Here is a 27,742-nt window from a genome sequence, read left to right on the forward strand (position 1 = left end):
AGTTTAAAAGGTAAAAAAATTTAAAAATAGAAAAAAGCTTACAGAATAAGGATATAAAGAAAAAGGAATGTTTTTGTACAGCTGTACAATGCGTTTGTGTTTTAAGCTAAGTGTTATTACAAAAGAGTCAAAAAGTTCAAAAAGTTTAAAAGTTTATAAAGTAAAAAGCTTACAGTAAGCTCAGGTTAATTTACTGCTGAAGAAAGAAAGATATTTTTTGATAAATTTAGTGTAGTCTAAGAGTACAGTGTGGATAAAGTCCACGATAGTGTCCAGGAATGTCCTCGGCCTTCACGTGTGCCCACCACACACTCACTGACTCGCCCAGAGCAACTTCCAGTCCTGCGAGCTCCATTCATGGTAAGTGCCCTATGGGGGTCTACCTTTTTTATCTTTTATATTGTATTTTTACTGTAACTTTTCTATGTTTAGGTACGTAAATACTTACAACTGCCCACAGTATTCAGTACAGTAACATGCCGTACAGGTTTGTAGCCTAGGAGCGATGGGCTGCACCATATATCCTAGGTGTGTAGTAGGCTGTGCCATCTAGGTTTGTGTAAGTGTTCTCTATGATGTTTGTATAATGACAAAATCATCTAGCGACACATTTCACAGAACATATCCGCATAGTTAAGTGATGCCTGACTGTATTTAGAAAGAACAAAGCTTGACAACAAGGTAAGACATTTTTCTTTCTTAGTAACAAGTTTATATATATATATATCACATTTATGTGTGTGTGTTTCTTCAAGTCCGTTCAATGGTTTCTTTGACCTCACATTTAACTTTTAACCTCACATCTTCTTTCATAAAATACACTTCCAGTCATTTTATCTTTACAAAAAGAGAATATTTTACCGCAAGTTCAAGATAAAAAAGAAATTTGCAGCTAAAGGTCTACAGGGGAAGAAAATCTAAATGAGTCCATTAACGTAACTAAAAAGTCAGTCCATCACAAATGGAAAAGGCAAGTAAACAGTCACATTTAATGAAATGTAGTTAAGGAAATAAATCACTCTCTATTTCTCTTTTCCCCAATGCCAATGTTTCATGACTAGGTTTCTGAAACCAAGTGTTTGGAGATAAACTTAATTCTAAATGTGGTTTCTCAACTATTTAAATAGCAAGTCTTTCTCCCGTGTTTACTTAAATGCACACACAGAGCTTCATGAATCCAAACACTGAGTGCTTTATATACTAAGACTATGCAGTATCTGTGCAAATGAGAATGTACGTGATAAGAAACACCATGCTTATTCCCATTCTTTTCTGTCCCGAACAGACTTTTTAGAGATAAAAATGCTTGAAATTAAAGATTCAAAAAAGTTAACTTTTTAATATCACAATTAAAACAAAAGTTGACAGTTAACCTTTTACACTACACATTGTGTGGTAGACATTCCTATTTAGGCCATCAGGAAGTCACTGTTTTTTTTTTTTTGAGGAAGATCAGCACTGAGCTAACATCTGCTGCCAATCCTCCTCTTTTTGCTGAGGAAGACTGGCCCTGAGGTAACATCCATGCCCATCTTCCTCTACTTTTTCATATGTGGGACACCTAGCACAGCATGGCTTGCCAAGCAGTGCCATGTCCGCACCCGGGATCTGAACTGGTGAACCCCGGGCCACCGAAGTGGAACGTGTGCACTTAACTGCTGTGCCACCAGGCCAGGCCCAGGAAATCACTTTTTAAAAAATGTTTAACAAATATTCCACATTTTTGTTAAATAAATAAACATATAGAGAGCTTGTTATATGCCAGTTGATATTCTAGGCACTTGGAATACCTCTATAAGAAAAAAGAAATATATTAAACTTTGGAAGGGAACAGAAGGTGATAAATTGTTTTCTAATGAAGTAAAATTGAATGCATTTCTCTTGACTTATCTAAGTAGTACTGCCCTAAAAGTAGTTAAAATAGATAATAATACTAATTTCTCTGTTCCCTAATCTATAAAAGTAATAGTTATATTTCATAAACCAATGTTCTACTTCAACATATGAGCAGGAAGAAAGGATATTTTTTCTTTCCAAATTCTTTCAATCTCGCAAAGTACAGATAGTGATGCTATATTAACAAAAGAGTTTTTGTTCAAGAACGTCTCTATTGAATGAGAGCTCCACCCATGTAGGGACTTTCATCTGATTCATTTTTTGATGTATCTCTAGCATCTGGCACATAGAGGATGCTCAATAAATATTTGTTGAATGAAAATTGTTTTTAAAAAACCCTAAACTAAAGCATATAGTCTGCCAATAAGTAAGTTTAAAAGACTATCTCAGATCATCCACTATTCTGATGATGGAAAAAGTTGAGGAGAGGCCAAAATGGCATAAAACGGCAAAGGGTAGGGATGAAAAAAGGAAGAACCAGCATTGTCTAGTGATGTGAGTATCTGTGTCACATACTCCACTGTACTTCTGAGTTACAGTGGGCTCATCTTCACTCAGGTGAGTATGAATAAAACTCTTCACTGACTCTACAAAATCAAAACTATGAGTAAGGCCAGTGTATTAGTCTGCTAGGGGCTGCAGTAACAAAATATTACAGACTGGATGGCTTGAACAAGAGAAATTTACTTTCTCCCAGTTATGGAGGCTGGAGTCCAAGGTCAAGTTGCTGGCAGGTTTGATTTCCTCTGAGGCCTCTCTCCTAGGCTTGCAGACAGCCAACCGTTTGTTGCCTCTTCATGTGGTATTTGCTCAGTGCACGTGCATCCCTAGTATCTCTCTGTACGTCCTAATCTCCTCTTTGCAAAAGAACACCAGTCGGATTGGGTTAGGATCCACCCTAACAGCCTCATTTTAATTTAATCACCTCTTTAAAGGCTCTGTTTCCAAACACAGTCACGTTCTGAGGTACCAGGGGTTATAGCTTCAACATATGAATTTTGGAGGGACTCAATTCAGCCCGTAACAGCCACTGCGCTCAGTTTTGGCGGCCAACGCGCTCTGCTTCACAGGCGTGTAAAGCTAGTTCAGCGAGCTTTCTTAACCTCAGAGGGAGTCATGTGATTTTGTCCTCAGGAGTCTCTTTCACAGAGGAATTACTGTTGGGTGGTCAATGACTTGTGGTGATATGTGATCTTAAAATAAGCTATATCCCAAGGAGTGTAAATTTCTCTAAATCTCTTACAAATCTGATTCGAAACATTATGTTAAGTATGCAATGGAATCCAGAATGTTACAAAGTCACTGGCTATCACAAGAATGTAGGGATGTTAGGTCGTGTACAGCTAGATTGCTCTGAAAGTTTCTGAGACACAGACACGTAAACATATTTTATATGAAGATGATTAGAGGTATTTCTACCAGATCCTGTCTTACTTCTTCAAAAATAGACAGTAGAAATAAGGTAAAAGTATTTAATGAAAATAAATTGCACAGAGTGAAACTCTTACAGATGAAAGACATATGGGTTCTGCAACCAAGGATGGTATGTAAAAGAATGTAACACGTGTGGGCTAGAAGGAAATTAAATATCATTTTGCCAAGCACTTTTATTTTGTATATGGGGGAATTAATTCTTGAGAAAGACAATTGTCTTCTCCATGTGACAGAATGTAAATAGAATCCAGACCCACCTACTCCTCTTCATTCAGTGCCCTGGTTCCCATTTCCACACTCACTCTGATGAGTATATATGAGATCCAAGGTGAATGTCTTTCCCCAAGTTGTTTCTAATCTTGGTAGGATGTGATTCACAACTTAAGGAATAAGTGCCACCAACAAAATTTAGGTAGGAAATAAGAACCTAGTGGAAAGAGTGTAGAATCCAGAATCAAGAGACATGGGAACACAATTCACCATCTCTGTGACCTTACGCAAGACACTTCACTTCATTAAACCTAATTGTGTCATTTGCACACTGGGAATAACAATTCTTGCCCTATAAGCTTCACTAGGCTATTGATGAACAAAAAGGATAAAGGACCTGCAAATTCTTTGTAAATATTAAAGTGGTATTCAAACACTGTGATAATCATCGTTATATGCGAAGCATTAGTGTGCCAATGAGACCTAGCTTTTAGGCAGAGAGCTGATTTGGAAATGTAATACTAAGAATGAAAATGTCAGTTTTATTTACTTTCCTTTTAAAAGAAAATAGTGCCAGCTACGTGAACCAACTCAGAGTTCAAGTTTAAAGAACACTAGCTCCATTTTAATCAAAGGAGATAAACTATGGCCTGTAATGACAGCTACAACCAAGAGGACCTGGTATTAAAACCAGTGATTACTTGGCACCATTCCATCAGAACTAGGCTGTTTGGTAGAGAATTGTTCCAAAGCTCTAGAACTGAGTACTCTTCTTAGAATAGAACTCCCTGCTGGCAGGTCTCTGAAAATCCAATTAGCAACAACCATTAGGAATTAGTTATTGAAGATAACATCTACTTAAAACCTAAATGCACCTGTCCTTGCTAGTCTTTGCATACAAAATAAATTGATACTCATTTTCTCCTGGAGCCCGTACTTGTCTAATCTCCAGAAAATAGCCCCCGCTCTTTCTGAGTTTCCCGGAAGGCTATCTCAGGAACTGGTCCTTCATATTCTTCTGTTTCTGCCTCCCACACCTTCAGTGGCTGCCTCTGTTATTGATGAGCATCATGGGACCCTGATGTACTGTTCTCTGCTGGTGATAATCGCTGACATTCCATGGCATAATCTTTTGCTTGGCCCCTGGTCTTCCCCTACGTGGACACTCCAACTCACTTCCAGGACTGAGCATGCTCCAACCTTCTCCTGGCCTGAGAGTCCAGCCTCCTCTGATCTCCCATCCTCTCATCTCTGAGAAAAGAGAAAGACCTTCTTGCAGTCCTTCCCTCTGAAAGTCCAAGCCACTTCTTATGTCTTGCCCCAGGGCTGGCCTATTCACAACATGATTGACACTTTGCAGATACATTCCTTTCGGGAGAAAACCTCTATTTCCAGTCTGGGGTCTGGCTTCAGAGTAACACAATTAAAAGGGAATAACTTTCCCAAAGACTGGCTTGTTGAGTCTTAAAATTTTGATGTTTGGAATATGCAAAGTCTGGTTTAGTTTGTACTATTTTATGCTCAGTCCACACCTTTTTGCGTTATTTCGTTATTTCTTTTGTCGTGATGTAAAAAACTCAGGCCTGCCCCAGATTTCCCTGATGGTTTGTGCTTGGACTCTAGCTCTTGAAAACAAATAAACAAACAAATAAGAAAATACCCTGAGAAGAGAATTAAAAGACTCCTATAACCAGAAAGTCCTGGGATGGAGCTCCCTAAGGATGCCACATACTTGCCCCTTGTCACATCAGGATTCCCTCTTTCTCTACCTCTACCTTATACTTCTCTCTTCCTTGAGAAAGAATTCCTCCATGTAGCAGGTAGAAGGTTGAGGATTTCATGGCTGCAGACAAGTCTAGGCCAGTTGTCATCCTGCCCCATCTTAGCAACCCCAAAGGGAAGAACAGGAAGGATTCTGATCCACTATTGGTCACTTGCACATCCCTGGCCAATCATTACAGTCTAGAGGATATAGGTAGCTCCACTAGAACCAAATGGAGTGATGGATGAGGCCAAAGGAAAGCAGATGCCATTCCAAGAAGGAAAAGGTGAGCATGATGGACAAACAGAAGCAAGGGACTTGGATTGTCTAAATAAAACTTCAGAGACCTGAAAATGAATTTTCTGCCTCTTTAAAAATGGTTTACTAAAACCCTCAATATACATTACTAAACAAGACTCTTAATATCTTAGCCTGATAAACTGCAGTTAGGCACCTTCACTGAGTTAAAGACCATTTTGCTAGGTATTTGCCTCGTACCCCAAGTTCTGAAGTCCCCACCAAAGTGCTGCTTATTAAAGCAAAAGGCGTATCTGCTGCAAGCCCAGTGTCAGTCTCTTGCCTAGAAGGCAGAAATTGCTTGCGACCCTCTAAACTGGAGATTTTCCAGGTTTGAAATTAGTCCCACTGGAAAGACTGTTACATACGTAGTATTACTTAGTGATTATCCATCCAAAGCATGGATTTTAAAATCAGACAGATCTGGATTTGAACCTACCTACCACCTACTATATACACGACTTTGAACAAATTCTCAGTCTCAGCTTTCATGTGAATAAAATGGAGATAATAATCTCTACTCTACTGGGTTGTTCTGAGGATTAAGTTAAATAATGCTCTATAAGTGGTAGCTGTTATTACTGGTAGTAGTACAGTGGTTTTAGAACCAATTCAACTTTTACTTTCATTCGAATAGATTCTATATACTTTATTAAGAAGTGAGAGATCTTTCCAACTAAGTGACCATGCGGATCATCAATTCTAATCATTCAAGTGACTTAAAAAAGAAAATTGACAGCGACATCAGTTTTCAGACCCATCTCATCATTTTTTGCAGACAATGTGTTCACAATGGGATTTTGGAATGTATGCACTAAAAAGCAACAGAAGGAAAGAGAGTGAAAAGAGTGAGAAAGAATGAGCGGATGCTAGAGACAGTGAAATATGTGCTGGAGTCCTAATTCTAAAGGCAGGGGGTTCTCATACTAATTCCTAACTTAGAAACTCAGACTAAAGACCTCACAGTATTTGGAAATTTCAGTTCCACGGTCTGGGAGATTTGGGACTCAGATAACATTCATTATGCCTAAAGATATGCATGACCCTAAAGATATGCATGAGTCTGGGTCATATCCAATGTAAGTAGAAGGACCCCACTGAGAGAGATTCTTCCTAACTAAAACAAAACCATTGAAAATGTAAGACTCTTAAGGAAGCTTAATATCCCTGAGAAGGAGCGACCTGAATTCAGCATAATAAGGTCCCAGTCCTAGAAGAGTTTCATGTTTCAAAGAATTAAAGTTTGGAGAATTAAGAGTGTGGTGCATTAAGAACGTTGAGAGAATACATTAAAATCCAAAAGTTGGGACAAAGTCTGAAGAATCTTCAAAAATAACATCACTGAGGTTCAGTAGATTCTTTCCATGAAAATCTAAGATTCCACACTGAGATATGAGCAGGATATTCTGGAGAAAGGCAGATAGGGAGAGGAGAGAGAAGAAGGAAAGACAGAGGGGAAGGCGAGAGAGAGAGAAAAGAATGACCAGATGAGAAATGAGAATGTACTATATTGGGAACAGGAAATAAGAAAATGGTACCTGCCACAGATTTACCCATGAATCCAATAAAGTTTAAATTTTAGGGCCCCTCATTTGCTTAAGTCCCCTTTCAAGACCCAAAGGAGAAGCCTGAGATGTCTGTTCTCGAGGTATGTTCTATTAAATTTGCAAACCTAGGATCTTTTAACCCCCGACAGTCAAGACCACTGCTCTTTCCACTCCACCTTTCTCTCCAGTCAGGTGGCACTGGAGGGACTATGCATATTTTGGGATCAGACTAAGCGGAAGTGAAGTTAAGGATATCTTCAGTTTGAATTCAGTGGGATATATTTATGAAGTTCACAGTCACAGGGTCAGAGTTCATACTGCCATATGGCTATGTCCCATGGTACCAGTACCAGAAAGATGTGGCTGGTGGAGGAGAAAGAATGTTTAACATGGACAGAGCTAGAAGCTATCTTTGGAGAAATTCTTCAAAATGTTAGAACTTATATATGAGAGAAACTTGATACAGTTTTCCCTAAATTTGACAATTCTAAATTTTTGCATAAAATTACCAGTAACAAGCTAAGAGGCTCCATAAATTCTTCCAAACTGCCAGTAAATTAAAAATTCCTTGACTAACTATCTCAGAGGGTAGACTAAATCATTTTTCTATTCTTTTGTAGAAAATGATATTACTAGTGTCACCAGATAAAATACAAGATGCCTGCTTAAATTTGAATTTCAGATAAAGAACAAATAATCTCTAGCATAAGTATTCCCCATGTTTTATGGAATCTAAATTTAACTAAACATCCTAGATTTTTATTTGTTAAGTCTGGCAACCTTATAAATTTAAAAAAATCATTAGTATATGAAGAGATAACCAGAGAGTATACAACCAAAGAATGCAGGAAAGAAAGCATTATAGAGGTATGTCATGCAATTAATTAAGGAAGTCAATGCTATTTTTTATGATTTTGTGATATTTATAGTACTTGCCAGCTTTATCCTACAATAAATACATTTAAACTTAAATTTATAATTCTTCTTATAAGGCCGCCCACAGACCTGGATCTGCCCAAACCCCCACCTTTCCCCCATAAGACACAAAAATCTATCAGGACTCCCAGGAATGGAACGGGAAGGACAGCCAAAAGGAATAATGAGCTAATGCTGGCCAAATACATTAAAGGAGTAAGAAGGTGTTTTACAACTGTACCAGGGAAAAGAAATATTTGAGCATATGTAGAGCCATTAACAAATAAGGAAAGGAGTGAAATTAATAATGACTCTAAAACAGCTGAGATAATGAACTCCTTTTTCAACTCTGTCTTTGGCAAGATAAATAAGGAAATGGAATTTGCAGAATTAGGAAGTAATGAAGACCTTGTAAAAATATCTATTAATATAAGGTAGGTAAAAAATGCTTAGAAAACCTGAATAAATCAGAGTGACTTGGAAATATGCACCCTGGAGTCCAGAGGTGAGCACATAATGAAGTTACTAAACTACGACCATTGTTTTCAAGAATCGTGAGGTCTAAGAGAGGAAAGTGAGAGCAGAGAGAGGGAAATGGGAGGCTGCAAATATAAATGGACTCAAGGAAAGAATTTGAAAAGTTTAAAAAATTATTCTAGCCACTATAATGTACATCTGAATTATTTAATAACCCAAAGAAAACAGAACACTTTTTAAGGAAATCCAATAAAAACATTTATTAAAAGTGATAAGATTGCAAAATCAGAGAGGAGTCAATAATTTGTATGTAAACTAAGAAGGCTGCCAGATAATGAAATAAGCATGTATACTATTATGTTTCATGAACATTTGTTCTCCAAATTATTCTTTATTGGTTGGATGAAGAATATAGTTATGTAATTAAAATCAAGTAAAAAGTCATAAATAGCACTAAAATGTAATGCTGGGCAAAAAGTAATGGGAGACCACGGGAGTGGACTGAGCAGGAGCTATGCTCATTGCCAGTCAGACTCTTAAACTTGCTTTTAGAGATTCTTAAAAAAGAGATAAACCAAGTCTGTAACTGATAACAGTTTCTCACTAGGAAGATACTTCAACAGAGACCCCTTAAAAGCACAAGGTCAAAAACTGGAGTTCCTAACATAAGGCAGGCAAAACCAATTTTCACAAGACGAAAAATAAAATCCACAGAACTACAAATCAATGAAGAATTGGTTGAAGAATTAGCCAATTCATTCATTTTATAGATGGAAAAATTGAGGCCCAGAGAGACTAAAGAACTTGCTCAAGGGCAGCTAGAAGCAAAGCCAGAATTGGAAACCAGATCTTTCTGATTCTGTGTTTACTGGTCACACTTTACGTTTTGTTGTAAGCTCCATGAGGGCAGAGACCAAGTTTGTTTTAAATTGCTATACCTCAGCGCTTCATCCATGCCTGGCACACACTCAGTATTTGCTAAATTATTTAATAAGCGTGATACTATCATTCTCCATTTTTACTTTTAACTTAATAAAGAATTTCCCTCCATCCTCTCCTTTGGTTTCTAATGTCCTATAAGCAAAGGATTTTGGTACAGTTACTACTGAGGTGCCACAAGCAAATAAGTACTTATTCATTCTTGAAAATAGTGCTAGGGCCATTAAGGCCAACAGTGGCATTAAACCCCACACAAAGACATTAGAGTTAGCTCAACATTTTTGCACTTAAAGAAAATATTTGTGGATTCATCTTTGTGACAACTCTTTCAGGAATGCATGGGGTTGCATTCATTCAAAAAGAAAGTGATCTCTAGAGAACTGAGATTATGTATGTAAAGAACCTAGCCAACAACAAGCTTCATATATAGTGGAATAGTGGATGTTCAGCAAATGTTTGATTTCCTCTCTCATCTTTGAAACAGCAGGGGCATTCACAACCACGTCAGTCAGATCACTTCTTATGCATCCTGGAGACAACCCAGAATGCCAGTAGATGTTAATGTGAATGAAGAACAGTTTAGGAAAGGTGATGGAGGAGAGCCAAGAAGTCTCAATGAAGTACGTGGTCTCAATCTACTCTTAAGTGAGCCCTCCAACTATATCAATACCTGATTATATTGTCAACTAACCTTGTGACATTAGTGAAAGTGCCCTGTGTATCTGCAAATGAACCAGAAACCTCTGCTCAGTGAGGACTCCAGAATTTCTACAGAGGAAGGGCTAGGGGCAGCAGTGTTTCTAGATGCTAGGAAAATTGCGTACCAAACACAATATTTTAATTTAGATTGTGTATTTACTTATGGCGGCTGAAGGGGGTTGGTCTGGTCATAGAGATTATCAGTATTTCAATGTCCATCTCCCTCCCCAAGGAGGCCACATTTCGGCCTCTCACTGCCTCTGCCCTTAAAAATAATAAAGAAGCTAATCTTGGGCCCCTTGATGTGATGTAGGGAAGCGCTAAGCCTGGAAATGATCTATCTACGATGTGATTAACAAATAATTTGTCTCTAGGAGAGGCTGCACATGGAGAAAAATACAGCAGCAGAAGACATGGGAATGACTTGTGCTGACTGCACCACCAGCCTGGGAGGCACATTAGAGGTGATCTTAAATCCTGAACAGCTAAGAAAGAGGCTCAACTCTAGAAGTAGGACAGATCACAAACCACATTTGTCTGTTGTGTTCCTAAGTGCTTGTCAGTTCTCAGAGACCAAGCTCACCACAGTTAAGGATGTTTGGAATGGAGTCCTTTGTTAAAACATTGGGTTAGCGGGCCTATTGTGATCTTTTTAACATGGAGATGCTAGATTTCTTGACTACAGATAACCACAAGGTTGTGTACCTCATCTGTCATTTAGGTGCAAGTGGACAGTTAAATTCATATCTAAATATTCTCAAATTACTCAGACATGTTTCCTTCCCTTGAGTATTTTCCCCCCAAATTATTATGGCATGCGAGTTCCTCTTGTATGTCTCCTTTTGGAAAACCAGAACTGGGTCACTTTGCATTGTTGCTCAGAAAGAGACTTACTAGGAAAACAGATGAGAGGAGCATTCTCTCAGCTGACTTAGAAACTAATTATAGAAAAATGCAAAGACAGGATTCTTAGAGACTCAGAGAGATCAAAGCTGAGTTCAGACATGTTTCTGAAAAAGCAGACGCATAAATTCCATTCTGTCATGGAGAAAATTCAGTCTTCTTTTCACTTTGTTTTTAACTCAAATTTAAATGTTCGACTCTTCTCTTAGCAGAACATTGTTTTAATAAATCCCTTTTTGATAATAATTCAAACAGACAAAAAAGTTCATTACTTAATAAAAGAGACAAAATTGTGTCATTGTTTTGGCTGTGGCTTTTTAAGGAAACAGACTTCAGAAAATCACCCCAAGCAACATTAGTTTGAAGGTACAGCATTTATTAAGCTCAACTACATGAAAGGTACTGTGTAGAGCAAAGAAATTACAGAGATAAATAACACATGTCTAAAGACATAATTAGGAGAAGGGAGAGACACGTTTACAAATAACCATGATCCAAAGCAACTATAATAAGTAATTGATTGTGAACTCAACATGTCAATAGATAAGGGCCAAGATAATACCTATAAAATCTTACACTATATTTGAAGTAGTAAAAAATATATTCAGAACCATGAGGGGCATAGTTTTTCTCTATTTGGTGGTAGTTGGATCATATGTGTATTATTGGGTTGAGCTCTGAGTTTTATACTTTAAGAGGGATATAGATAAACTGTGTACCTTGAAATGAGAGTGAAAGGCTGGTGAGGAAATGGACAAAGCATGCTCTAAAGAGGAGCTTTAGGAACCGGGGATGTTCAGCCCTGGGAAGGGCAGTAAAGTGGTAAATGATAAATGTCTTTAAAGAACTGAAGGGCTCTCATATGAAGAGGGAGTGGACTTCAGTGGGCAAAGCAAGTATCAGTGGACGGAAGTTAAAATAGACAGCTCTGGATATAAGGAGAATTTTCTAGCAATTGCAACTGCCTTTAATTGGAATGTGTTGCCTCTGAAAAGCATGAACTGCTTGCTTGTAAAATTGTTAAAGGAAAGGTTGCAAGATTACCTGTGGGGGTTGTTGAAGGAGGGGTTTGTACCACAATGAGGCTTGGGCTAAATGACTCTTCAAGACCCTCCGAGGTCTCTAAGATTCTAAGTGCTATATGAGAGGAGTAAAAACATACAATGGAAGAATGGACAGGCAGGATTAATGCTGACTACAACAGTCGGGAGGACCCTGTACAGAATGGAGGACTTGGACTGACGTTTGAAGAGCAGCTGGGATCTCAGAACACAGTGATGAAGAGAAAGTGCATTCCAAGTCTAAGAAACAGCACAAACAATTGTAAACGATGTTACCCTGGGAAATGGGAATATGGGTCATGGAAAGAGTGTGGGCTCTGGAGTTAGATCAACCTGCATTCAAGTTCTGGCTAACTTTCTTTCAGTGACAGCATCTTCACCCCTGATTTCGCCTGAAACGTACTCTCCCAGGTACCACATCCTTCTCCTAGCTCCAAACCAGTTCAAGAGACATCTTAATGGGTCTCACACGCTTCTTAAACCCAATGTGTTTCCAACTAAGCTGGCTGCCTTCCATTTGAAATCTGCTCCTATTTCAAATTCCCTATTTCAGTGAAAGCATCACTGCGTACCCTAGTTGTCTGGCCAAAAGATAGGAGTTGGCTTAGATTCATCCTTTTCCACGCTGCTCATACCCACTGCCAACCCCCACATCCGGCCACTTCATCTCCTAAGGAGGTTTAGATATATCCTCCTCCTTTCCAAGCCCACTACCTCCGCCTTTGTTCAGAGGTCTGTTGTTTCTAACTCTATCTATCCAACTCTATTCCCACCACAGTTTTGCTTTCAGCACATCCTCCAATGCAGGGTAAAAATGCCATATTAATTGCCAATTTTACCCCATATCTCTGCTGCTTAAAAGTGTCACCAAATTCTTATCATCTTCATGATAAAATTCAATTTATTTAGTGTGGCATGCAAGGCCCTTCACAGTAGAACCCCCGTTGAGTTGAACTCAACACAACCCTATTCTACTCTCAACTCCAGCCCTAGTGAATTTCTTGCAGCTACCCATTATACCACATTTCTCTAGGCCTCTAGTCCTTTTCTCATGGGAACTCTTGGGCTAGAAGCCCTCTCAGTTATCCTCTTGGTTCACCCATTGGTGAACCAAGCTCTGGTATGATCACCCTTGGAAGCCTTTCCTAAGCACATTTTCCTCCTCCCTCCTCGACTTTGTTACGAGCTCCCATAGCACCCTGTACACACCTTTATCGAGGCATTACCTGCACTCCACTGAGATTGTCTGCTTATTCCTCCATCTTCCACACCAGTTGGTGAGCTTCTTGAGGGCAAGAATTGAGTCCTCTGCCACTGGATCCCTGGCACCTGGTAGGTACACAGCAGGTACTCGTGGAATGGATGACAATTCTCCTTACTGATTGTATTATCTTGAACTTAACTTCTATGACTCTCAATTTAATAATCTGAAGTATAAATTATATTGCTGATTTCTCTGGGGTTTTGTGGGAATATGCGAGAAAATAAATTATTATTATTATTAGGACTATTTTGCGGCTGGAGCACAGATTGTTTGGAAAGATGTAGCACATAATGAAGTCGAAGCTAGTGAAGGAAAGGTGTTAGATGTCAGGCTGAAGATGCTTGGTTGAAATGCAGAGAGATGGAAATAGTCCTCATTGTTATTCTTGAAGTTCGACACCTACACCAGGAACACAACAGTTTCAATAAGAATTGGAGCTATGGTCTGACGACAGCATATCATGGGGGTTAAGTGTCAAAAAAACCTAGGTTCAAATCCTAACTATGCCACTTATTAGCTGTGAAATCCTAGACCAATTATTTACATGCGAGAAAACTGAGGAACAGAGAAGCTGAGGATGTTGACCAAGATCACAGAGCTCGTAAATGACAGCAATAAATGCTCCTTAGGAAATACTGAACAGGTGGTGACTATTATTAATCGTTTCTCATTACTCTTTACAGCCCATTTTCAGTGCTGTTGGTGAATGAGTATCTTGACAGATGCCACACTGCTTCTTTAAAGCATACATTTTCCAGTCAGGTGATCACTGGGGGAGCTTGACAAATCAAGAGGATGGCTCATTGTTTAGTCTCTGGGAAGGAGAAGAACATCTCAATTTTGAGGATACATTATTATCAACAAAGAGCTTGTTATCATAAGTAATATTGAGTGGTATCAGGATATGATCCAAAAGTAATAAACGACTTTACTCTTTTCATCTCTTTTCTTATCTTTCTTGTTTAATAATTTTTGTGTCGTTAGAATAAATTCATTTGTGTTCACCTCAAATTCTTTCTGAAACAAAGTAACACATTTAATCTGAATCTAAGTGTTTAAAATATCGCTTGAACTTACAATAACAACAAATGTAAATATAAAAAATTTGCAAAGCAGACTACATGCTAAAGGCCCGAGCTATAATGAAATTATGATGTTTCTGTTTCTGATCCTATTATGCTAGTGCTTTCCTTAGTCTGATGAAAAATGTAGTGATGAACCCAGCTCATAGCAAGCAAATCAAGTAGTGACACGACATGGTACTCAGGGCTCAGGCATTCTACACAATTAGCTAAACTCAAAGCACACTTAGAAGTAAGATGATTGTGAGTCCAAGGAACAGGCTAAAGCTTTGTTTTCGTCCCCACCCTCTCCCCTAAACTCCAGCACCCAGAGGGTCACTAATGCCTCCTCTGCAAGATTCAGTCCCCCTTGATAACACTGAGGGCTGCTATTGGGAAATGAAACCCTTGTGATTCATTTATTGGATTTCTTAGAATACCTGTTTCATTTTGTAACATACTTGCCAAAGTCAACCGATGGCAAATTCTAAGGTCCTCTTCATTTAGCTGCCATTTATTGAACACTCACTAAGTGCTGAACACTGTTTGAGAGGTGGGGATGCAAAGGAAAGAGGCACAGCTCACAGGCACCAGGAAGTTCGAGTTGAGGAGAGGAACTCTATGTAAAAGCAGAACTGCAAAATAATATGAAATGTGCTAAATGGTGACACACAGGATCTGCAGAGGATGTACAGATAAGTGATGACTTGGGAGGTCTGGGCTTCTTGTGGTGACAAGGACGGGGTTAAAGGGCAAGGTGAAAAGTTAATCTTGACTCCAATAGGGGCTCAATAAATATTTGTTGAGTGAAGCAGCCAACAGGGATCTTAAAATTCACAAGCCAAGGGTTGTGAATTACAGATGATATCTACTGTATTTAATCACTTGACATCTACAGTTACTGCACTTGGCCAGCTTTGGGCATGAAGGAGAAACAGGAGATACTGGGGATGACCTGCCCAGGTATGGATACTGGAGGGGAGCCCCATGGCTCTTATCCTCCACCCTAAGGATAGATACAAAATTTCACTACCAGCTGAGTGGGTCCTGTTGGGGACAGTGAAGACTCCAGCCCAGCTGCAATTTTCACACAAGTCAGTTTCTTCCTACTGTCTATCTACACTGTCTTCACAAGGGCTTCCTCCGCCTCTGTCTGTCTTTTTGTTTACTTTGCTTTTAAACATCAACTGTACTGTTTAGGACCCTGTTTCTATTTCACTAGAAATGTATTAGCTTCATTTCCGAAGTCCTCTTGTCTCATAAATAAAAGCTGGAAAAAAGATGGACCAGGGGAATACCTGAGGCCAGGAATATCACCCACTTCCCTTCAGGATGCCACTCCACCCCCATTCAGTCTCTCATCCTCTCAAAGAGTCCAAAGAAGCTGCTTGCAGATAGCTTGAGAAAGTTGTTGTTTGCTGTCAGTGTGGAAACAAGATGGTGACAGCTCAAGAACCAACTAAGGCACTTAGCCACATGGAGCTCAGATGGTGCATAAAATCATTCAGTGTGAAGGATTCGGTGGCTGGGCCTCTGTTCATGCCAAAGTTTAACCACGGAGAACAACCAAAGAGAAGAGAGATGGCTGAGACCTGCCGAGTCAGACGTCTGACCTTTTTATGATAAGCTCACCCCTACACAGTTTGAGTGAGTGACATACTACATTCAAATGCAATATTCTCATTTTAACCTTTCAAAGGGGAAAACTACTGACGGAGTCAGAGATTGGAGGAATTCTAAACCACTGCCCAAGTAAGTCTACTGTGCCAGGAGAGGTGGTAGTTTTCTCTCTTGTGACCAAAAAGCTAAAGAGGTCAACCCTGTCAAAAAGAACATAAATAATCTGTCTTGAATTGATAGTGTATGTTTGGTGTGTGGGGGAGGGAGTCATAAAAATATCCATTTCTCCTTAAGGAGTGTCACTGATCCTAATTGTAATAATGATAAACAAAGGTTACCATATTGTTCCGGGAAGCCTTCTAGGCACTTTCCATGTTTTAACACACTTAACCCTCACCAATATCTTATGGGATTGACACTGTTATTATTCTTATTCTACAAATGAGGAAATTGAGGCACAGAGAGGTCATACAATTTTGCAAAGACACACAGCTGGCAAGAAATGGAACAGTGTTTATACTTATGCAGTCTGGCTCCAGGATATAGTCTTTTAATGACTACAATAGTTTAGTTTAGCAAGACATCCAGCTATCTAAAAAGATTCTGTGTTTACATAAATATGTTATTAATAAAATCCAAGTTCCAAAATTAGGCCAGAAATGAAGATAAAAGAGAAGATTAATGTGAAGTTTATAGGCATAGTGAAGAGAACATTGGAATAAGAATTTGTTACAAATGACGAAATTTATACTGATGATTTTCATTCAACCCTACGATTTACTACCTGAGGGTATTTTCATTCCCTCATCTGTAATATAAAGATAATGACACCTGCCTCACAGCATTATAAAATTAAATAAAACTTTGCAGGTAAATATCTAGTGCACAAGTGTAAATAAATGGTATCATGGGACACGTTCAGCATCTGTGTTGGGAATTTATCCATTTTGTCTCATTCTACACTTACTTCTTTGACCTCATAATTGCATTGGGGGCACCAAGATAATCCAAGATAACCTTCCAAACAAAACATCCTAAACTTGGGGCCAGCCCAGTGGCATTGTGGTTAAAGTTTGGCACGCACCACTTTGACGGCCCTGGGTTCATGGCTTTGGATCCCAGGCATAGACCTACACCACTCATCAAGTCATGCTGTGGCAGTCAACCCACATACAAAATAGAGGAAGATTGGCACAGATGTTAGCTTGGGGCCAATCTTCCTCAAGCAAAAAGAGGAGGATTGACAACAGATGTTAGCTCAGGTCCAATCTTCCTCAGCAAAAAAATCCTAAGCTTAATCACATCTGCAAAGTCCTTTTTGCCATGTAAGGTAACATAGTCACAGGTTGTGGGCATCAGGATGCGGATACCTTTGTGGTGGGGAGCATTATTCTGTTTGCAGAGACCATGGTCAGATTCTGACTGAAGTGATCACTAGTGGAAAATGCAAGAGTATTTGATCAGAAGAAATGCAAGAAGAAAAGATTAATAAAGATCAATAAATCCTAGGTTTCTCTTTTTATAGGATCATGAGCAATGCATATCATATGCTTATGATGACAATATTAACCTCAGTCTTGCCATTAAGTTAAATCTCTAACTTTTCTACTTTGTGACAATAGACCATCAATCGGTGATCACATAAGACAGGGATTGCCAACTCAAATGCCCACAGAGACTAGGTGGATAACGTAAATGAATGAAGTGTTTCGGGTATTGGATTAGGCAGAGATGGCTTATGTGACTTGTCTAGAAGGGGCAGCTTCTACTCAGTTGCAGCCAATTGTTGCCATACAAATGCCAACAATTATTCAACAGAATTTAGGAATCTGGATTTTTATGTGAAGACCCTTTCTTTTTAATAATTACTCAGATTTTAAAAAATCCTTCTGCTGGTCAAACAAAACACTTTGGCCTTTGGTAATCTGCTTGCCAATCATCAATTTGTCACCTCTGGAGTCAGAGAGACCTGAGTTCAAATTTTGATCTTGACACCTGCTAGCTACCTGATCAACTTAGGCATGTTGCTTTCCCTTTCTGAATCTCAATTTTCCCATATACATACCTCACATTGGTCGAAATAAAGGATGTAACATGTAAAGTTTTAGCATAATGCTCAGAGCACTCCATGTGTGCACACACACTTGGGTTTACTTTGAAGTTTCCAAAAACTTCTTTTATATGCATAACATTCCTAAACAACTTTATGAGAGAAACTTGTAAGCAGATCTTCCTTCAACCAAGCAGGAAGATTGGAAAATTCCAGCAGAATTCCATGAACGTTCCTAGGAATCATGAAGGATCCTTTTTCAGGAGATTCTTATGCTTTCTACACCCAAGTCTTCCTTTCGGTCATTATCATGTTACCTAAGAGAACCAAAACCAAAAAAATGGAGACACAAAGAGAGATCAAGTATGTTGATAATCTCATTAGACCCATTTCCCTGAAATCTTTCTGTCCAGCCTGTACTTGTTTTCCTATTGACAACAGCAAAGGTCAGTTCCTGGACTGTATGGAATATTTCAAGGAGATGCGTGATTCTGACCTCTGAATGAAGGCTGACTCCCATAACTCATAGGCTAGCTTCGGGAAAGCCGCCTTTGATCATCTCAGCTGGGGGGGATTCTATTAGGAGTGCTTACTGAAGACCGTGCACACACTGCCATTTTTGCCCACCCACTGTCTACCCACGACAAGGTAGTGGTACATGGTTTCTTCTGACTCCCACAAGTGGTACTTAAGGTTTAGTTTATTTCTTTTAAAGTTCAGCTCCCTTCATAATGACTTGTCAGGGGCCAGTCCCCATCACTTAATTGTCAAAGGAGCACCATACCAAGATCAAAGTAGCTGTGGAGATGGAAGGGAAATATTAGGATAACAGAAAAGAAGAAAAAGAAAGAAAAGGAAAGAAGGAAGAAGGGAGGGAAGAGTGTAGAGTCGGGTGGGATGCTAGCATCACTCCTGGGCATCCCCTTCTGCTTGTTTGTGTCTATTAAGGCTTCACAGACATGCGTCTTATGCTATACCTAGGATCTACAGGCAATCTGGGGCTCTGGGGCAAGCTAAGCTGCACATTCCTAAAAAGAGGCCAGTAAACTTTCAGGGACTCAGCCATGACCACCATCTCTGAGCTTTGAATACACATTTCACACTGGGTTCTGTTTGGCCTCTGCCTGGCTTCACAGCTGTGCTGATTGCTCAGTGGGGAACACCATGTCTGTTCTCCAAAGGAATTTAACAAATTAACTATGAACAAAGTTGCTTGGACATAACATAGATTCACACATGCTGTGTGATGCCAGAGAGAAGCTGGTCAGCTTGCTGTTTTCACAGATATGAAAAGAAAATTCCCAGGACCCACCAAATGGATGGAAGTACAACAATGTTTAGAAAAGAAGGCAGGAGACGAGGTGAGGGCACAGGGCAGCACCACAGGCCAAGATGAAAATCCCTAGAAATACCCACATTAACAGGATCACAAAGGCAGTTAATTAGTAATCAAAAAAAATCTCATCTTAAGCAAATCCTCACAAATTAGTACAATATCTATACACATGCAGAGATATATGCAATGATTTAAAACTAACAGTCAAAGAGAAACAACTTGATAGCCTGCATGGCTCCAGGGTTTGTGTGTGGTATTTTATGTACATGATCTCATTTTAGTTCACACGATGACCCAGTAAGGTGCATGTTAAGTCTGGAAGACAGTGGGGGAGACCAAAGCTCAGAAAGAAGTTAAATGGGCAGAGAAGGTCACAGATGGTATGATTCCATTTACATGAAGTATCTAGAATCGGTAAATCCATTGAGACAGGAAGCAGATTAGTGGTTTCCAAGGGCTGGGAGGAAGGGGGAATGAGGGGTGATAGCTTAATGGGTGTAGATTTCCTTTTGGGGTGGTGAAAATGTTTGGGAACTAGACAGAGGAAATGGTTGCACAACATTGTGAATGTTCTAAATGTCACTGAATTGTACATTTTAATATGGGTAATTTTATGTTATGTAAACTTTACCCCAATTTAAAAAAGAAGTTAAATAAATTTGTCTAGAGTTACACAGCTAGTGAGTGGTAGAGCCTAGATTGGAACCCATGTTTGGCTAACTCAGGTCCATAACAAAAGATGACCAGTCAGTAAATTCATTAGTGGTTCGTATATAGAACTAACTGTATTTGCAAACGTACAGTGTTCTCGTTTTAACTCTGGCCCTTGGTACACTCTACTTCTTCATATCCTTTTTCCTCAGTTCACCTGCCCTAGACTTTTGCCTGACTAACTTCTGGCTCTTTAGGATTCCTTCTCCCTCGCTATGACCATACCAGATGCTTGAATACATTATTTATTATGCTGTATTTTAGCCCTGATTTATTTATGAGACAGAGAAGTTTTGTCATGATGATTAGATACAAGAATAGTGTTGGTGAGGCACTTTTATCAAAGAAAGGCAAAATTAATTGTATTGATTAGTTTAAATCAAGAAGCAGAGGGGTTCATAATGAATCTCTCCGACTGGTAGAAGATCATTTTTATATGCTTTGGTATGTTTATCTTTATTTTTTCTCTATACCAAATATGAATAAATAAGCATTAGATTCAGAAAAAAAGTCTTTCTTACACCCTGCTATCAACTTCAATAAATTTATAGTGTACAGAAATATTATTTAATTTTTTCATTAACCTCTATCCTCATTGCCTTTTCGTTGTTATTCTAAACATCATCACCAAAAACACAACAGGACAAAACCTATCACGTTTTAGTGCATTTTTCTTTAAGTTAATATCTAGTACTTCAACAATATTTCTGGATATTTTTTACCTTAAAGGTAAAAATACTTAATTCATTAATCTTGAGTTCATAGAAAAATATCTTCTTTTTATCTGATTTACGGGTTTAAAAAGCTCTGTGAACTGGATTGAAATCCAACCACCACTTAGAAATTCCTTGTGTGGATGGCTATATCCCCAAATCCCAATCCACGTGGAAAGAAAATCTCTGAATACAAACCCTCTCGAGCTGGGAACTGCCTGTCCTGCTCTTCTCTCAAAGAGCCACCGATGCTAATTCACTCATCCACGCCAAGTCCTTGACAGCCAGTGGCAGGCACTATTTCCTCCATGTTCTGGATGGGGAAACCAAGGTCAGAGGGGTTAAATGATGTAGGGAAGACTCACAGTTAATCATTGACAAGTTTAACTCTCAATCAGTCAGAAGTGCTGATTTCTAATCAAAAATTTAAAACACAGCCAATGTTGAGAAGCGACATTTCTTTTGTTTTCAAGAAGAACCAGAGCATCTTCCACACACTAATATCCCAGAAGCCTTGTCCCCTGGAACTGTTGACAGTCTGCCACTTTCTAGTCATCATATTTAAGTTGGGCCCAGTCAGCTTCACTGATACTACAGAACGCTGATAGCCTAAAAGCCAGGAATGATTTTCCATGAAGCATACAATGGGGGTAAATTACAGATAAACTGGTGAGAGACCATAGATGGCATTGGATTGTTCGTGGAGAAACTGCACAGCCACAGTTAATCTGCTACATAAATCCCTTGATTCGGCACAAATAAAATTTTGATTTATGACATTAAACTTTTAAATGAAAAAGCAGTATGTTTTTGTTTGACTTAATGTGAAGCATACTGAAATTGTACTCTATTTCTACAAGGAGTGGAGAGCAAGAATGTTCAAGGGGCTCAGCTTATTTTTTAAGCTGTCATTAGAAATGATTAATATTTAAGAGAAATCAATAAAAATTGAATTTGAAAAAATCAATATTTAAGCAAAAGCATTACAAATCACATGACTAACATTGACACCCTTCATATATTAAAAAGGTTTGTTTTCCTATGGCATGTGGGTAATGCTACAGCTGTATGAAGCAAAATTTTAAAGTGGTGATGTATTAGTATGAGCCATAGGGATAAATCATTTTGAAAATCAACCTCAGTCCTTTAAGACAAAGAAAAACATCGGAGTAAATGCCAGCAAATATTAAATCTCACTGTCAAATATATATTAAATGTAAGTACGTATGGATTTGTATATATATCTATTTCTAGCAATCTTTCTTCTACTCCTTCTTGCTTGTACAGTAGCTGTATGTCAAAAAAGAAGACATGGATATTTAAAATGGTAAATATAATTGTGCGTCATTTAAGTTGTGACAGAGGTAAAGAATAACAGTATCCTTAACTTCAGAAGCATGTTATAATCCCAATCCCAAGGGATTTTCCAAACACATAGACACTCTTTGTAGCTAGTTATACCCTTATCCCCAATTCTCTGTAGGATTTTCTATCCTGGTGACCAAAACCAGACTACGCATGAGCTTCACAGGCTCTTCTTGTCCCTTCAAGCACTAGTGTCCCCAAAACTGAGCCCCTCTCTAGTTTCTGCTTGGCTTTTCAAGGACAGCCTAGTCTCATTCCAAGAGAGATGCTCCCTTAACCATGTCACACTGTGCTGCGTGTGACCCAAGAAAAACAATGGAAGAGAACATTCATCTAAGTCTTCTTCTATTTAGAATTGTTTTACTACACCCCCAAATTTATAAATCATTCCTATCCTTTCATTCGGATACTCTTTCAACCTCACGTCCTTCCACACTTCTCCATGTTCACTTTGTTTTAGCTAAACTGGCCTTGACATACAAAGAAACGGTGCCCTGTAGCTTGTTCAAAGGATGATCAGTCTACCTCCTTTGTTGTACTTGGTCCCAGCTCTGAGGTCTACTAAGAGGATTAGAAACCCAAATCCCTCAAGCACTAGTAGTACATACAGTTTCTACTGTTCCGATCCATGGGTGTTTCTGCTAATTAAATGTTATCTCTACTAGCAAGTAGGCTAGATCTTGACCAAAAACAAGTACTGAAATATTCACTCAATTTAAAGAACATAAAAAGATACCTCCAACATCATAGAGATTTTACTATAAATGAATAGTTATACAGGAAGAATTTTAAAAGATTCAAGCCAATTTTATTATGATGATTAAAATCATAAATTGTTTCACATTTCTTTAAGGTGCTTTCTAGAACGGGAATTTATAACTTGTTAAATTTTTTTTAAATTCTGAAGCTAGTTAACTTCCTGCCAAGTATTAAACACAATTGGGTTAACTCAATTTCCTTTTAGTCAGAAATTAATCTTTGAGCCACTCAAATGGTTCATTCAAATTGACTAATTTTCTAAGAACTTGTATAATTTGTCTAACGTATAATGTGACAAAATGTAAAGTTGGTTGAATGATTTCCTTTGTCAGGAATAATATGATCAATGTCTATCTCCTAAAATATTGTTAAATCAATGCTGCTTACAGTCGACTGAGAACAATTGTAAACTGGAATTTTTTTCCCTCAAGACAAAGGCCACCATCTCGAAGTCTCCATATGTATAGGTGTGGGAGGCAGAGATACCTATTCAGCCAGCAAAATCAGGTGAATCAAATATTTTGGATAGCAGAGGTTCTAGAGGTTCTTTCCAGCTCGTCTCATATCCAGAGTTAAATAAAATTTATTTCTATTATGTCCCTGTTCCATGCACTGTTAGTGCACTCATTAATACATTAATTAATTCACACATTCATTAAACATATTTATTAAGGGCCTACTATGTGTCTTAATAAGAAGACATATTTAATCAGATTAGTAAAACAATATGATGAGCAAAATGGGAGAAAAATCATGAGATATTTTCGGAGCAGAGGGCAGAGGTAATTAATTCACCCTGGAGAGTGATGTCAGGCAAGCCTTTTAAAAGGGGAGGCACCTGATACTAGTTTTAAAGGCTGACGAGGAAGAAGAGGCGGAGGAAGTATTAGCGAAGGCATGACGCTCAGCATACTGTGTGCTAGAGCAGTTTTGTGTCAGCAGAACACCAATTTGAAGGCACAGAACTGCAGCAGATGAGGTGGGAGTGCTAAGCCAGGACCAAGCACCAGGGGCTTGGCCACCCTGAGGAACGTGGATTATATCCCGTAGTGAGGCAAAGTCATTGAAAGGCTTTAAATAAGGGAGCATCATAGTCAGATTTGAAACGTAGGTTATCCCCTATGGTGCCTGCATGGAGGAAAGCAATTTGAGGTGGACAAAACTGGAGCACTAAAGTGATTCGAAAGTTATGGTAGTAACCCAAGTAGAGACATAGGAGGAGTCAGAAACTGGACAGAGGCAATAGGCTTGAAGGACACGGTGCGGATTCAACAAATGTTTAAGTTCTAAAATTTGCAAGACTTAGTGAGTAATGAAAAATGGGTGTTGCGTTGGAGGGTGAGGAGAAGGGCCATCGAGACTGACAGATTTGTAACCTTGGTGACTGCTTATGTTACTCAAATAGAGAATCCACAAGGGGAGACAGGTTTAGGGAGAAGGTGCTCTTCTCCATCAGTTTGAAATCTGAACAGTATGAATTACATATGGAGTCTCTCACTACCAGAAAGATAGCAGAGTATCTCACATGTTGACTACTGGAAATTAAAACAGAAAGTCTGGGCTAGAGATAAAATTGTGGAATCAATCCACATTATACAACAGTTTAAAATACAAAAGCAGATGAGATCTGATCTTTTACCTCACTTTGACAATGAGAATATAGTTTTGGTACCATAAACATGGCCACTTGTGGTTGTTATTTTAGCTGATCTTGTAGAAAACTCCTTGTGCTCTAGAAATTATCAGGGACATTTCTCCTCCCTTCAGATGAGAATATTTTAGTGAGTGACTGTTTTCTAAACTGTGTATCATAACCTCTTAGTAGATTGTGAAGTCAATTTCGTTGATTCAATAAATATTCATTCTGAACTAAATAAAAGGGAACAAAATAGACCAGGATAGAAGAGGCAAGAAAACAGAATGCATCTCGTATAGTAAGTGTATGTACTGTTTGTGTGTGTGTCTGTACTGGGTTGCAGTGTTTGGATTGTGGTAAACAACCATTTGAAATCTCTTCCCCAGACTGAGAGAAATTCAAAGTGGTCTCTTTTAGATAGGAGAGAAAAGAGAAAATAAAGAGAACTCTAAAAATAGCAAGTTAATATTTAACAGTCGGTTCACACTTGTATTTAGGGGAACAGCTAGAATTAGGCAGAGGCCAACAAATCATGGGTTAAGAGAAGATCCAGGAACTTTACAGGAAGGTAAAATAAAGAATGATATGCCAACTTGTGTAGAACTTGGCTTTAAATAAATTGTTTATTGTAATTAAAAAAAAAGTAGATGAGATCGATTAAAAATATGGTATAAAAGGAAAAGAGTATTGGATTAACGATAAAGCACTGAGGCACATAAAAATAAATACTGGTGAAGCAAGGCTGGCCCAGTGGCGTAGTGATTAAGTTCGCAGACTCAGCCTCAGCAGCCCAGTGGTCACCATTTCAGATCCTGGGCGCAGACCTATACACCGCTGATCGAGCCACGCTGTGGCAGCATCCCACACAGAAGAACTAGGAGGACTTACAACTAGGATAGACAACTATGCACAGGGCTTTGGGGAGAAAAAAAAGTGCATAACAAAAATATTGGTGAAGCAAGAAGTGTCCACAAAGGAATTTGAGAAGGAATAACTTGAGAGTTACAAGGAGAGTGGGCTGTCATTGAAGACTAGGATGGCAAAAAGTTTCAAAACTTCCCCAAACTCTACAAAACACCCACCTCCAAAATCTCATGGAAGAGGTTGCTACAAAAACACCAAAAAAGTGAATGCCTGTTTGATTTCCTCTGCCTTTGTGAAATCTCCCTTTGACTTGTGTTTTACACTTTAAACTAAAGTAAATTAAAATTAACTTTAAATTTAGAACTTTGCAACTCTGGGGACAAAAAAAATTGCGAAACTAAGACGAAGAATCATGGTCTCAGGTCTGGGTTTTCCTCTGTCCGTGACAGAGTTGAGAAAATCATCTCTCTTGTTAAAATTTGTTACTACCTTATCAGAGAATTTGATTCAGCTCTGGGTAACAGGAAAACCTCAAATAACACAGCTTTACAAATACAGAAATTTAGTTCTCTCTCTCAATCCATAAGTACAGAGGTCAACAACCCAGGGCTAATATAGCACTCCACAGTGAGAATGACATGGGTCCCACTGGATATAACTTTCCTCCCCAAGATCATCTCATTATCCAATATGGTGGCACCTGTCACCAGGGAAAGGAGAAATGGGGCTCATCCCTTCCCTTTAAAGACACTTCCCAGAAGTTCCATTTGTTACTTACACTCGTGTACCATTGTCCAGTCCTTAGTCACATGACCACACCTAGATGGAAAGTAGGCTAAAAGATATAATCTTTATTCTGGGCTGTTATGTGCCAAGCTATAAATTCTATATACCTTAATAGAGCCAAGAGATTCTAAGATCACCATTATCCAAATAAAAATAGTCCCCTTTCTAGGGCGGTCTATCTTTTCAGTTTTCCTGGGACTGAGAGGTTCCCTAGGATGCAAGACTTTCAGTACTAAAAATGAGAATGTTCTGGGTAAACCAGGGTTACATATCACCCTACCTTTGACATAGCCAAAAAGATTATACACTTATTTTCAACAATACTGCCAATCCTAAAATCATGTTTGGAATGTCTTGTTAAAATATAACCTTTAGAACCTGAAGTTGATTTACGAAAATGTACTCTGTAGTAGAAAATCTTCATCTCTGAGGGAGGATTTCATTTCTGCAAATAATTAAGACTCTTTTGGAGACAAGTCTGATAAAGAAGGTCAAGTAGGAAAATACTCTGACAATAAACCCAAAATATATGTCAGGAAATATTTTAAGCATTAATGACATTGTTGAAACAAGACTTGAATCCTCTCATAGGACTACTTTGAAAGGAAATAACTGTAAAGGAAAACGACTTGCTAATTTACAAGCAAAACCCGATATATTTTCAAAAGACAATATAGGTTAATTAACGTTAATTAACAAAAGGCCCCAAATATTAATAAAATTATATTTAATTCCTTTGAAAGTAAGATTGTCTCAAGCATATCTGTATTTGATGTTTTTCAGTCACTTAAATTTCCAGTAAACCTGCATTATTTTTTAATTGTGATTCAGAACCAACATTGTCCAAGAGATCATTTCCCATTACAGTGTTTGGAATTGACCTTACCTGTTTTCATAACAAGTGATACAATCCAGAGAGAGCTCCCCAGGTGGGGATATCATTCTGATGGCTTCTCTAATAACCACACCTGCACGACCTGCAGTGCTGCAGGCTTTTCGTCAGCCAGGAAGGGAGGGGATGCCAAGGACCCACTCCAACTTAATGTTTACTTGTCAAATCTGGACTATATTTTATTTCACAGAATCAGAAGTAATGTCTCAAAACACTTGCTGTGGGGGAGGACTTCTAGATTTGAGCAGTATAGGGCAATTTCATTGGACATTTCAATCAGGTGGCGGATTTGTGTACTATTAATGGAGAAAGTTAATGAAAACAAGTCTCCAGAAAAAAGAAGCAGCTGCAAGTCAGCATTTTAGACCTTTTGGCACCAAAGAGTTTGTTCTCATTGACAGGTAGGCACAGAAAAATCATTCTACTATTGAGAAAAAAAATGCGTTTTATCACCCTCATCATATGTGAATACAAATTTCTTGTAGAATGAAAACACAGGAAACTAATAAGCCACTATTTGGCAAAGGAAGAGGAGGCAACATTTA

At 38.6% G+C, this 27,742-nt stretch overlaps 1 pseudogene; it reads left to right on the plus strand.

Annotated features, from left to right (window-relative positions):
• The first annotated feature begins 278 nt into the window (after positions 1-278).
• Positions 279-27,742, plus strand: part of LOC102150594 (oocyte-expressed protein homolog pseudogene) — a 56,344-nt pseudogene continuing 28,880 nt past the window's right edge.

This window comes from Equus caballus, chromosome 3, assembly GCF_041296265.1.
Source record: "Equus caballus isolate H_3958 breed thoroughbred chromosome 3, TB-T2T, whole genome shotgun sequence".
NCBI classification, from domain to species: domain Eukaryota; kingdom Metazoa; phylum Chordata; class Mammalia; order Perissodactyla; family Equidae; genus Equus; species Equus caballus.